This window comes from Malus domestica, chromosome 09, assembly GCF_042453785.1.
Source record: "Malus domestica chromosome 09, GDT2T_hap1".
Taxonomy (NCBI): Eukaryota; Viridiplantae; Streptophyta; class Magnoliopsida; order Rosales; family Rosaceae; genus Malus; species Malus domestica.
In genome coordinates this window covers 11237923-11252605 of record NC_091669.1, presented here as the reverse complement: position 1 = coordinate 11252605, position 14683 = coordinate 11237923, and the positions used below count along the sequence as shown (strand labels likewise).

Genomic DNA, 14683 nt, shown 5'->3' with positions numbered 1-14683 from the left:
TCCAAGTACTTTGGTTGTCTGAAGTTCTAAACCCCATAACCTAAAAATCTTCCCCAGATCTTCGCGTGTGTTCAAAGATGCCTACTAATTCAGCAGGTACTGTAACTCCACCCTCACTCGTATTTTCTTACTTTCTTCCCTTAAATATCCAGATCTTCATGTATATATATTTTCTTGAATTTAATTTGAATATACTATGGGAGAATGTTTAGTTTCCGTCAATCAAAGATTTCAGTTTCTTGATTCCTCAAATTTTTTAAGTTGCATGTTCAACTTTTCTTTAAGTTTTTTCTCGAGTTCCCACTCTTCTCATGAACGACATTTGTTAAGTCAAAAATACTAGCTGATCATTTTTCTCTCTTTAATTAGTTTTTATCTGAATTCTAGGCAAAATTGATTGTTAATTACACTGAGTGACCTTGTTTAATTGATGTGCAGCAGGATGCGCCGCTCATGGTCCCTGTAACGTGAAAGCTCCGCCATCAGCCGGCTACCCAACAAGAGATGTACCCCAAAAGGCGGTTCCGGTAGAAACCAAATCGAAGGATGATGGCTTCTGGAAGCGCTGCTGTGCTGCCCTCTGTTGCTGTTGCATGCTGGATGCATGTTTTTTAAGATGTGATATTGTTGACGTAGATTTGGACGGTGTCTGATTGTCCAGTTTCTCATCCTTGTATAATAATTTTAGCTATCCGGCTACCCTTTTTATTTATTTGTTTATACTTTGTTTATTTGTTTTTATCTTTGATAATTTTAGCCATTCATAGTTCATCAATATCTTTGATCATTTGTGTTTATTTCTTCCTAGTTTTTTGTGTTATTACAGTAAGTCACAGTGTGTGATATTGTTGATGTAGATCTGGACGGCGTATGATTGAGATTAACTAGTTAAATCCGTTCACTCGTTAAAAAAACTTTTTCGCTCCTGTGCATATCCCTGACCTAGAAAAATATCCATGTACTGCTGATTGAAGTCCAAATCGGAATTGGATCCTCTCCGAGGCAAAGCCTCGGGATCCGCCTAACCGCCTAACTCAATAACACGAGCCATTGGATTTTGATTCTACGGTTATCAACAAAGGATCCTCTAAAAGTTATAATAATTGTAAACGTTTCAATTTGGTATAATTGTAAACGTTTCAATCTGGTTAAGGTCGACGAAAACCCTTTCTTGTGTCTGACCTTTCTCCGATATCTGAACCACCTAAGCCAAAGCCATCGTGAGAAACAGTGGTAAAGCTAGGTTCTGAATGAAAACAGAGCAAGCAGGGAAGAGGAAGGGGAAGGAAGTGACATTCTATCTATATAGTAAACTATCAGATCGGGTATTATTTAGATGTGAAACTTGCAGACCTCATTTGTTGTGATATTGATCTTACCGGGGGGGGGGGGGGTGGGGAACGAAATCAAAGAATATATAGACTTGTGGGGACCCTCCATGTAGTAACCAAGGACTTATGTTTCCAAAACAAGTTCTCCTTATCCAGAAAAATTTCATACTCCTTATAATTATTCTCTAGTTGAATTAAGAAAGGAGAATATCTTCTACAAAGAGTCATCCCTTGCATTCTGGCCAAAATCCTCTTCTTTCTATGGACCAACCGACAATCAAATCAAGCAAAACAACTCAACCACTTCAGCAACAAAGGAATAAGATCCTCTTTGTAGAGATTCATATAATCAATTAATCGTTTCGTTCATTGTATATCGTAAGGTTAAAAATTATTTTAAAATTTAAATTAAATATAAATAATACATAATAAAAGCTGATTGCGTGATGTATGATAAATGAACACAATTAATTGATCTTCGATCCTTACAAAGAGGATCTGAAGAAGATCCTTGTCTATCAACCAAAAAGCAAAGCCACGTCATCAACCCCAAACCACTACGTCCAGTAAAAGATATTTCAATTATTTTAAGAGAGCTTTAATGGAAAGGGCTTGGGCCAACTTTTTCTTAACCAAAATTCATTAACAACTTTTATTTAATGAAAATTGCTTGATATTTAATGAAAATGACACAAGTAACATACAACAGGTAAAAAAAAAAATCACGGCATGCAACATCAAATTTTTCTTCCAACTTTGCCCCTAACAGATGTTAGCCAAAATCTGTTAATACAACTTCATATTATTTACGAAATTGCCATCAAGCCCAAAAAGTCAAATAAAACAAAAACTAATTTATTTTCAACTTTTTTTTTCCCTAGACCAAAACTGCCATAGCTTTGCAATTAACTGCCATAGCTATTCTTGAGTAACAAAAGTGGGTTGCCATCTAGAACAAAATAACCATTCACTAAATCATAACTACCATAGCTCTGCAATTAACTTTTTGGGCAAAAAACTGTTTACTACCCTTATGTTTCGTGATTTTCAATATTTAGTACATCAAGTTTTTTTCGTTCCAGAGTCATACCTAAAGTGTAAATTTTGGGACAGTCTCATATATCTGTTAGTCAAACTGTTAAGTCTGCCGTTAACTGTGATGTGGCGCCCATGTGGACAATGACTGGGTGCCACGTGTCATCCACGTGGAAATTTAAAAAATATATATATACATATATTATAAAATAATAAATAAATAAATTTAAATAAAAAAAAACGTATTTTTTTTTTCTTCTTCCTCCTTCCTTTTCCTTCTTCTTCTTCTTCTTCTTCTTCCTTCTTCTTCCTCTGAATTTGGGTAGCAGATTCGTTTTTTTTTTCTTTTTCTTTTTCTCTTTCTTTCTTCTTCCTCCTTCCTTCTCCTTCTTCTTCTTCCTTCTTCCGAATCTGCCCATTTTTTTTTCTTCTTCCTCCTTCTTCTTCTTCCTCTTTCTTCTTCTTCCTTCTTCTTCCTCCTTCTTCCTTCTCCTTCTTCTTCTTCTTCTTCTTCAAATCTGCCCAGTTTTTTTTTTTCTTCTTCCTCTTTCTTCCTCCTTCTTCCTCATTCTTTTTCCTCCTTCTTCTTTCTCCTTCTTCTTCTTTTTCTTCGAATCTGCCCGGTTTTTTTTTTTCTTCTTCCTCCTTCTTCCTTCTCCTTCTCCTTCTTCTTCTTCTTCGAATCTACCCAGTTTTTTTCCTTTTTTTTTCTTCTTCCCCCTTCTTCTTCCTCCTTCTTTCTCCTTCTTCTTCTTCTTCTTCTTCCTTCTTCTTCCTCCTTCTTCCTTCTCCTTCTTCTTCTTCTTCTGAATCTGCCCAAATTCAGTTTTTTTTTTTTTAAATTTTTTTATTTTATAATATATATATTATTTTATAATTTTTTTTTAAATTTCCACGTGGATGACACGTGGCGCCCAGTCATTGGCCACATGGGCGCCACGTCACAGTTAACGGCAGACTTAACAGTTTGACTAACGGATGTATGAGACTGTCCCAAAATTTACACTTTAGGTATGACTCTGGGACGAAAAAAATTTGATGTACTAAATGTTGAAAACCACGAAACATGAGGGTAGTAAACAGTCTTTTGCCCTAACTTTTTTTTATTTACAGGTCGTGTTTAACATTCTTTAGGAATAAAAACTGTTGTTGAATATTTTAAAATATATATATAATAATATATTATTTATATATATATATAAGGATGTTTGACGGGAAGTTGGATCATTAACCCAACAATTATATCTTTTCGAAAAGCATTGCAGCTTTTTGCTAATAGAGATACCAAATGGTTGCTGAATGTTTTACAACATATGTGACCTTTGGGTAATTGGTGTTTTGTATTAGATATGTCCATTGGACATACTGTTGTAATGTGTTGTATCCCATGGTGAAAAGACATACTCAAATCAAAGGATGTGTTTAACGAGTGCAATTCTCTCTATATATATTGGTAACATTAGTAGAAGAGAATTCATTAATTTCAGAAATTTGTTATCTACACAATTTCTTTGCTCTCTCTTGTCTCTCCATCACATTCATACAATTTCTTTGTAGTTATTTCTAAAGGAATATAATTCGATTTTGCTAATCGAATATTCCATACTTTGTTGTATCCTGGAAGTGGTTGCCAAGAACCCTTTAGCAAACTCATTCGAGTGGGGGTAAATAACACTTTAAGGAAACGATTCAAATCGTACCTCAAAGTCATTATTCGGATTATTCTCTATGTTTCTACATTAACTCTAACAATTGCTACGTTTTTTATTCCAAATATTTATTCACCTTTGACCTTAAAAAAAAATTCATAAAACTTAACAGCTTAAACGTATTCAAATGACTAATTTCAATGATGTCTTCCAGAGACAATTTACAAACTCAAATGTAGCAAAAAAAACATAGCAAATGAAATGGCATCAACACAATTTTTATGCAAAATAATTATGAAGTGCAGGTACTTCCTGCAATTTGCAACAACTAGGTCATTTCAAACACAAAAAACTATCATGGTTGCAAGCAACCATTTCTTATTTGAAAATTGGAAAACTTTTACATACACCATATTTTTACCCAAAAGCATTGCATCGCCTCAAAAGCTATTGGAGCAATGCTTTCCTCTTTTAAATTTTTAACCAAAAGCCAGTCTAGTCTGCTTGTTTCGGAAATTCTGTACATATTATCTCCATTGTACACAACTTTCTAACACTAGATTAAGCTCTACAACTTACAATGACATATGTGACAATAGCTTTCACTTTTCCCCTATGTGTCATGGTCAACTCCGCAAATCTTGACATGGTTTCAAGGTTCCTTGGCCTCCCATTCACATTATTTCTATAATTGAATATTAACTCTAGAATTAGACATGGGTACTATCACTATTTCTTAAACTAAACAGTGATTATTTTTAGAACTGAACAATGATTTTTTCTAGAACTGAATACGGGTATCATCACTATTTCTTAAATTAAACACTGACTATTTCTTAAATAGTGTGGGTTATTTTGCTGTATTTCTAGAAATAATGTTTATTTTATTCACATTCAGAAATAGTATGAATTATTTTGGTTTACTTCCAAAAATAGTGTAGATTATTTTGGTTAAGTATAAGAAATAGTGTGGATTATTTTGGTTCGTTTCAGAAATAATGTGGATTATTTTGGTGTAATTTCAGAAATAGTGTGAGTTATTCTAGTTCAATTTCAGAAATAATGTGAACTATTTTGGTTAAGTTTTAGAAATAGTGTTGATTATTTTGGTGTGGTTCCAGAAATAGTGTGTGTTATTTTGGCTTATTTTCAGAAATAGTTTGAGTTATTTTGGTTCAATTTTAGAAATAGTATGTAATTTTGCTTCGACTATAACTCAAGGTAGGGCACCAAAATTGGCTTATACTTTGTACAAACGAGCTGTTACAAATGATTATAAATTTGGAAATGATTTCCATACTCTCATTTTTCCCATCCTCTGTTGGATTCAGGACAAACATGACATCTTTGAAAAGTCATGTTTCAATCTAAAGTTCAAAGTAGCATGACAAACTGAACACAAATAGTACTATTACTATTTTTTAAACTGAACATTGATACTATCACTATTTCTCAAACTGAACACGGATATTATCACTATTTTTTAAACTGAACACTAATATTATCACTATTTCTTAAACAGAACACTAATACTATTATTATTTATTAAACTGAACACTGACTATTTCTTAAACTGAACACTGACTATTTCTTAAACTGAACGCTGATATTATCACTATTTTTTAAACTGAACACTGACTATTTCTTAAACTGAACACTACCAATTTCTTAAACTAAACGCTGATATTATCACTATTTCTTAAACCGAACATTGATACTATCACTATTTCTTAAATTGGACACTGACTATTTATTAAACTGAACACGAATACTATCACTATTTCTTAAACTGAACACTGACTATTTTTTAAACTGAACACTACCAATTTCTTAAACTGAACGTTGATATTATCACTATTTCTTAAACTGAACACTGACTATTTTTTAAACTGAACACTACCAATTTCTTAAACTGAACGTTGATATTATCACTATTTCTTAAATTGAACATTGATATTATCACTATTTCTTAAATTGGACACTAACTATTTATTAAACTGAACACGCATACTATCACTATTTCTTAAACTGAACACCGATGCTATCACTATTTCTTAAACTGAATATTGACTATTTCTTAAACTGAATGCTGACTATTTCTTAATTTGAACGCTAATACTATCACTATTTCTTAAACATAACACTTATAATATCACAATTTCTTAAACTGAACACTAATACTATTACTATTTCTTAAAATGAATACTGATACTATCACTATTTCTTAAATTGAACACTGACTATTTATTAAATTGAACACGAATACCATCACTATTTCTTAAACTGAACACCGATGCTATCACTATTTCTTAAATTGAACATTGACTATTTCTTAAATTGAATGATGACTATTTCTTAAACTAAACACTAACTATTTCTTAATCTGAACGCCGATACTATCCCTATTTCTTAAAATGAACACTGACACTATCACTATTTCTTAAACTGAACATTGATACTATCACTATTTCTTAAACTGAACAATGACTATTTATTAAACTGAACACGAATATTATCACTATTTCTTAAAATAAAAACTGATTATTTCTTAAAACTGAAAATTGACTATTTCTTAAAATAGTGAGTAGAGAAATAACATTTCAATTATTTTGGTTCAGTTTCAGAAATAGTGTGTATTATTTTGCTATAGTTCCAGAAATAGTGTGGGTTATTTTAAAATAGTTCCAGAAATAATGTGTTATTTTGTGCGGAAAGCAATATCAATTTCGGATACTCAAGCTCTAATTTGTACACATAATTCAACACCTGTGGAAAGAAGAAACCAGTTTGTAGAAGACATTTCTACTTGTTACATAATCGAATGTTGTATATAAGACAAAACCTAAGAACCCCAAAGAGCTGAGAAAGGCCACAAGCACAAGGTTAAAGGCTTGCATGTTGCCTATATAACTTCATTTCTCATGGAGGTCCAATGTACCCCACAAGAACTGTTCGTCATGCGGCATGGGATGTATTAGATTTGCTTTTCCCGTTGGCGGATACCCTCGGCATCTTATAAGCATGTTGATTGCTATATCCATTATGGACATTCCCCTTCCTCTTCAAGCATGTGCTTCTACTCCACTGCAACATGTATTGTCAGATCAAATTTCATCAAAGTGCCAATCAAGATACACAAATTCACACAGATTTCAATACCAACTTTTTCATCATTTCTCATCAACGAAGCAGAAAAATAAAAAACAAACAAATTTGATTCGGTTTAGTTTACTAGTGCTAAATCGTTAAAGCACTAACCTCTAGAGGACCATTCAAAGATGAATGGATGGGATGGAAAATATACAGAACCAAAGTCTCCAAATCATATGTTGAAATCAAAACATGATGGCACCAAGAATTCGACTCCCATAATAGCACTTTGCCTTAATTATTATGCTACTGCGTTTGAAAAGATGGTCTTTGCCAATGAAGTGATCAACCCATGCAATAAGAAGCACGATGGATATGTTTAGGGAAGCCAATTAACAAGGGACATAAATTCCAAAAAATCACAAACCACTCAGATCACCAAAAGCATACCATAAGATCAAAGTAAAACTATGACTTGAAAAAGACAAAAGCGGGAGAAGTCACCACTCCACAGAGTACTACTAATTGAATACCATTCAAGATTATCGGTTATAAGGCATAATTCAGCATATACTTTCAACAAAAGACTTGAAAAATAAGTTTCATTAGACAACTCAGAGCTTCCATAAAAGAATCCGATTATATGAATGAAATCTGATAAATCATTCAATTCATATGTGACAAATTGAACTTCATTTTCAATTCAGCTCTGTGTGAATGACTCCCTGCTCATGAAAGCACAGCGTACATAGCTCTCCTAACTGATTGAAGGAACTATCGACCCCAATGTTACAAGCTTGACTTGCCACAGCAAAAACAAATAGTCTTTGCAGAGGAAAATCAAAAGTTTTTTAAATAGAATCAAAATAATGACTAATGACATAGACACGCACGTAATGATTTAATTCAAGGAAAATGCAAGTTACACAACATAAACTCAACACAAAAACTTTACTAGACATAGATGGCAGCGTCAACACTAAGTTGTAACTTATACTTATTATCAATCTAATAAAATTACGAGGTAAAAGCTTAAAACCTCTGCCCGAATCCATCGGACATCTTTCACCATAAATTAAGAGGCAAGGACATCGCATATGTCATTGGCCAGCGCCTTCTCAACATTCATACCACCCAAAGCAGTCAAATCAATATCTCCATCTGGCAGATACGTCTTTAGAGGTACAACTAAATCGCGGCAAGGTAAGTTTCAGCTCCATACAACAAATTAATCTAAACAAACAATTTATATGCAGAATTCAACTTCACCCAAATAAATTTTCATGCCCAATTCATAAACTATACATACAAATATATCAGAAATTGGTTGTTTTGTCGCTCAATAAGCACAACAATTTGAATAAAAAAGTCAAAGACAAAGATTTATACCTTTGTTTTCTGAGATTTGTGCTCAGATCCTTACCAATATTAGATGCATGCACATAAATATCTAAGTCTATAATAACATGAAACAAAGAAAAGAGATGCACATGGAGAAATAAAATACAGAGTAACAACTTCAATCTGAACAATCGAGACGGTGAATTTCCGATCGCAGTTGTTGTCCTTGCTTAGAAGATCTGCAACAAAAACCAGAATGCATCGTTTTATATGCTAATTACGCTCAATCGAGAGACCAAAAATGGTAGAAAGATCGCAGAGACGAAGAGAAAGAGTGAAAACAATTGCTTAACGTTGGCTTTTTTGCCAATGGTGAAAACTTCAGGTCCTTTTCTCATCTTTACAGAAGATAGACAGAGTGAGAAATTTTGGAAGAGGGAGTAACAAAATCATACCATTTTGCATGTCGGAGATCCTCTGCGATTTTGATAGAGACAGAGATGGAGCTGCGATGCGAGATTAGAAAGAAAAATGGAATGTCTTGAATGCTAGGAAGAAATGAGGGAGAAAGAGAATAGCAGAGAGAATGAGAGATCCATAAATGAAGGGAGATATTAGACGGAGGTAGGCTCTGCCGTCAGGGACAAAATCGGAAAGTCAATATTTGGGCCATTTTAATTGGACTGGTTTAGTGTTGGGCTTTATCCTAACCATTAAATAAAGTTAGTATATGGTTTTTTTGTTAACATTCAAAATTTTCAAGTCATTTTCATTAGTTTTTCTTTATTTTAATTCAATTGATGTGGACGTTTTTGCATTCACATCCTTAAATTTCTCAACGTAGAAGATACTAGAAGGTCGTGTCGATTCTGATTCCATACATACCCTTCCCCGCTTGTAAAGAATATTGGTATTGGATGAGAATTCAACTGAGGGATATATAAATGGAATACAATAATTAAATTAAATAAAGGCCTTTTCAATGAGTCATACAGTTGAAATTACGTAAGCAGGGGCCACGTGTCAATGTGTAGGAAGATTACTATTAGTTCATCGTGTAGGAGTTTGCTTTTGCAGTTTATCAGATTTTGTTCGTTAAAAAAAAAGTAATGTTAAGATGATTGAATTTATAAACTAAATTAATTATTGTAAGATTTAATTAGCTTGTGAATTAGTAGTTTTTGCATATCATGTTTTGTCGAATATCTGATGTAGTAAATGCACGTGTCAACTTTCAACGTATCTCATAATTCATAAAATGCTTGAAACAAGGAAAAAGAATTTTAGAATACGACGGTCACATAAACATAGCCACGGAATCACAAATTACTTTCATTTGAATTTTGAAAGCATTGCCTGCCATTTGGGAGCCTTGGTGACGTTTTAATTGGGGTACTTCTTTAGATTATCGGCTTGATATTCTTTCTTCCTCACGCGATGTTAGCCGCCCGCGTACAAGCGCGCGACTGCCTTCTACGAAACAACCACTCCACCCATCTGCCCTTTTTTCTATACGTGTATATATATATACAGTAATATTCATATCATGTTTTTATACCATATTTTCATACCACGTTAGGTGACATTTGATGTGAACAACCATATAATTTGAATTAATCAGATTTTTAAATTTAGTTCATTATTTAATAAACTAATAATTAAGAAAAACTAGTTAATTAAATGTTGATTGTGGTATAAGTCTTTCTTCTTCATTTCCTTGGGTTTTACAAATTTTTTAAATGATGTGGCTGTCCACATCAAATGTCATATAAGATGGTATAAAAATATAGTATAAAAATATGATATGAATAACATTATATATATATATATATATATTCATCATCCATCGTCTTCTAAACCAACAACTCAAAGCAGCAACTCAGAGCCTTCCAAGTATTTTGGTTATCTAAAGTTCTAAACATCCAGACCTTCGCCCAGGCCTGGCCCAGGCCCAGTGTTGGCAGAGCGATCATTCGGGGTCCAAAATAATTGAGGGTACCAAAATTATTAGGGTGATATATTTATATATGTTTTCATAAAAGTATAAATTCATAAACTTTGGTTCAATGACAAAGAAATTTAACTAGAACTTGTGGTTTTGTTGTTTGAAATTAATGAGGAGGTCTTAGGTTCAAAACACCATGTGTGCTTGTTTACATTTCAATTTTTTCAAATTTATTTTCATAAATATATAAAATTTGGCTAAATAATCAAAAAGTTTAATTAGAATCAATGGTTATTGTTGTTTAAAATTAACAAGATCCCAAGTGCATGTTTATTCTTTTTAATTTTTATGAATTTTTGTTTGGTTGTTAATTTATTTTTAATTAGTAGCTAGCAGTTATGTGGGTTGTTATTTTTAAACATTTGTTCAAATTCAGGTCTAATCTTCAACAAAGAGTAATGCGTTGACCAAATTTTGAGACCAAATTTGCAAATCATATAACGTGTCGTAAAAAAGTTTAATTTAGTACCCATTTATTACTTATACATATCATTTAAAGACTAAAAAACATCATTATTTTTAATCCCAAATTGACAAGGTTAGTAAATAAGAAAAAACACCTCACGATTTATACAAAAATACTTTAAAAGTTCAGATAGAAAACAAAACTCATATCTATCTGCTTGTAAACCTGGAGTTTTTTTTTTCTCACGATACAAAATAAATTAGTTTTTCTGTGTTTCTAAATTATCAAGTTTGAAGTGATTTTCTAAGTATAATTTTATCGATATCTTACATGTAAAAACAAATAATTTTCTTATATAAAGTAAGGGTTGTTGTGAACATTCCTAGTTTAAGTATGATTGTGTAAATCCTAGATTAGATTCGATTCTAGTTATCCTTTCCTATTACAACTTGTATTACTTGGAGAAGAAGGAATATCTTCTCTCCCTGTACTACTATAAATAAAGGCACAATGTAGGAGGGATAACAACACATATTCCCCTACAATTCTACAAACATACATCTCTCTTCCCTCTCTCCTGTGCCGCCGGCCCCTCTCCCTTTGTCAGATAAAAATAGACCACAACACGTTATCAGCACGCTCCTACTGCTGCGCTTAGGAATCTGACGTTGGAGAATTTTTTCTGCATCAAACCAGTTCATCAATATCATCACGCAATCAGGTTCTTTCAAAACAACGGCTTTTAACTCGATATTTTGCAAGCCTTGATAGCATGAACATTCACCATGATGCATGACCCAACTTTACGCTTAACGTATTTTAGATTCCACATAAATTGTGTATGCCTCATAACCAAAATTGCTGCAATTATGTGAATTTGATATTTGTCATGAATTGAATCTTACATATGTACATGCATTGAAACTATTATTTGCATATGCATCAAAGTAAATATGTGATTCATTGAATTATACATGCATATAATCTAATTGAATTGAAAAGAAATTTTTTTTTCTCTCGTGATTAGGACCAGGGTTCTATCGAACCCGTGACCACCATCCTGCAGATGGGGTCTTCACACAAGTAAAGAGCATGCATCTCTCATTCTCCCCAGAAAAACCCACGGAGCCAGAAGCTCGGAGGCTTAAAATCAACAAAACCTAACACCTTTCACGGTGTCCTCGACCTCGGCATGGCCTGTAGCCATTGCCTTGAACCTTTGGTTCATGTCGCCGACGACCAACAATCGTCCCACGTCAAAAATTAGACTGAGATTTGCCGGAATCTCATCGGGATTTTTTTGAAATTCCAATTCAATTTTTTTTAAGGTTTTGATTGGAACACTTGCGATTTTAATATCTCCATGTTATATTCATAGTCGAAAACACCCCAGACGGGTATCCACAAGTATTCCCGTCCAATATTAGGCCACCTACAGTGACGCCGAAGTTTAAAACCCGGCCTTCTTCCTCGGCTAAGCACACCCAGTGCCGCTGGGTTGTTCTGTCCCCATCAACCCGAGCCCTAGTGGGCTCCAGCCCCTCGGCCCATGCGAAAGAAGAAAAAAAACATTTTTTTTGTTTTCTGGGCTCGCCTGCAGCGCCCCAACCTGAAAGAAAAGAATTTTTTTTTTTGGGCCAGCCTGAAGCGGCCCGCGAAAAAAAAAGGTTTTTTTCCTGCTTAAAGCAACCCAGTCCACCCCGTGAGCCTGCAGCTCACCTCGAGACCCTTTCTAGCTCAATCTTTTTGGGCATATGTCTCACAGACCAATTCTTCAAGCCACCCGTGGCTTAGTGTTTTCTTTTGGACCTCGAATTTCTTTTGTCTAAATTATTTTAGACCTAATGGGTTTTATATTTTCCCCACACTTTAATTTGGCCTGAAGTCCAAATAATTAATTTAATTATATTTATACAATACTTTTGCATATACTTGTTGCATATTTGTTTGCATATATATTTGCGTTTGCCTATAAGAATATATGAACCTGAAGTTCATAATTACTTTGAAACCTGAAGTTTCTTATAAACATACCTTGTTTGAAAACCTGAAGTTTTCACTTAAACATATCACTCATGAAAACCCGAAGTTTTTCATGCAAAATTAAACCAATACATGTCTATTAGAACCTGTATGTTCTACTCCTATGTGAATGGATTGATTTTTCTCCATTACACTAACCACATCTTGTCCATCTATTTTGTGATCGGAACATGTCGAATTTGAACAAACTCGACTTTACCGCTTTGGAGGTCTCCGGAAGGAACTACCTTAAGTGGGTTCAAGATGTGAAGCTCCACCTCACTGCAAAGAACTTGCGTCCTACTATTGCAGAAGCAACAGATAAACCTGTTGGCGAAGCTGAAAAAAGCCATTGCTATGATCTTCATCCAAAGACATATCCATGACGCTCTGCAAACTAAGTACTCTGCTGAGGAGGATCCACATGCATTATGGGTCGCTTTAGCTGATCGTTTCGATCACCAAAAGGACATATTCTTACCTGAAGCAAGACACGACTAGCAGCACTTACGCTTCCAAGACTTTAAGTCTATGAATGAATATAATTCTGAAGTTTGTCGAATCCGATCACTTCTCAAGTTTTGCAATGAAACTTTGACTGAAGAGGATTTCCTGGAGAAGACCTACTCGACCTTCTTTGCCTCTAATATTGTCCTGCAGCAACAATATAGAGCTCAGAAGTTCACCAAGTTCTCATATTTGATCTTTGTTTTACTTCTTGCTGAAAAACAGAACCAGCTATTGATGAAGAATCATCAAGCTCAACCTACTGGGGCTACTGTTGTGCCTGAAGCATATTATAGCACTAATCTGCACCCAACACGCCAAAAGAGGCGTGGTATGGGTGGTTAGAAGCCATCCCATAAAGGTCAACAGAGCCAAGGCCCGTATAAGGGAAGAAACAAAGCCCAGAAGCGCCCAAACCTCGCTTTCAAGGCCCCGAACTTCAAGAATAAGGGCAAAGCACCCACAACCATAGATGACGATATGTGCTATTGCTGTGGTTCAAATGACCATTGGTCCCGTGTTTGTCGAGCTCCCAAGAAGGTTCTAGATGAATATCATTCTCGTCGTAAGAAGTTTGAATCAAACTTCATGCAAGTGGACGAACCGAAGATTACAAAAATGGAGGTTTCTGACTTTCAGAAGGATACCACCCCTATGGAAGATTAGAATCTTAGACATAGAATTATTTTTAATTAAAATAAGACCATTGGGGCCGAATTCCACCTAGTGGCCAAACCCCCCTTGTTTTTTTGGTTGATTTTGAACAATTTTCCTTTATGTTTTGGATTATTCGTTGGCAATTTGTTTTGGATATTAAGTTTTAATCCTTGAATAAATGAAATTATTTTGAATTGATATTTGTTTTTATAAACTTTTATGCATGTGACCGATTCAAATTAATTTTTCATTCTAGGTATGACTAGTGGGAAAGTTAGTTGTTTGGCAGATAATGCAACCATGCACACTGTTTTGCGTGAACCCATCTATTTCACTAACTTCATAACTAAGAACGCACCCTTGACAACCCTCTCAGGCCCATCCAACCTGATAGAAGGATACGACAAGGCACGTATAATGTTGTCCAATGGTACAATCTTGACCATTGCTGAGGCATTCTATTCTCCACGTTCCGGAAGAACGTTACTCAGTTTCAAGGACATTAGAGATAACAATTACCACGCTGAAACCCACATAGAAAACGGAGTTGAATTTATGTGCATAACTTCCTACGAATATGGTCAGAAGCGTATTCTCAAAAAGATGGAGCATATCCCGAGTGGTCTGTATACTACGACCA

At 34.3% G+C, this 14683-nt stretch overlaps 1 long non-coding RNA gene across 1 annotated transcript; it reads right to left on the bottom strand.

Moving 5' to 3' along the window:
* Positions 1-6619: 6619 nt before the first annotated feature.
* Positions 6620-9010, bottom strand: LOC114826745 (uncharacterized). The gene is made up of 3 exons (XR_003775792.2): positions 8902-9010; positions 7274-8685; positions 6620-7099 (listed from the first exon to the last, which is right to left on the bottom strand). It is a non-coding gene; the product is annotated as an uncharacterized lncRNA (long non-coding RNA).
* Between the last annotated feature and the right edge of the window lie 5673 nt (positions 9011-14683).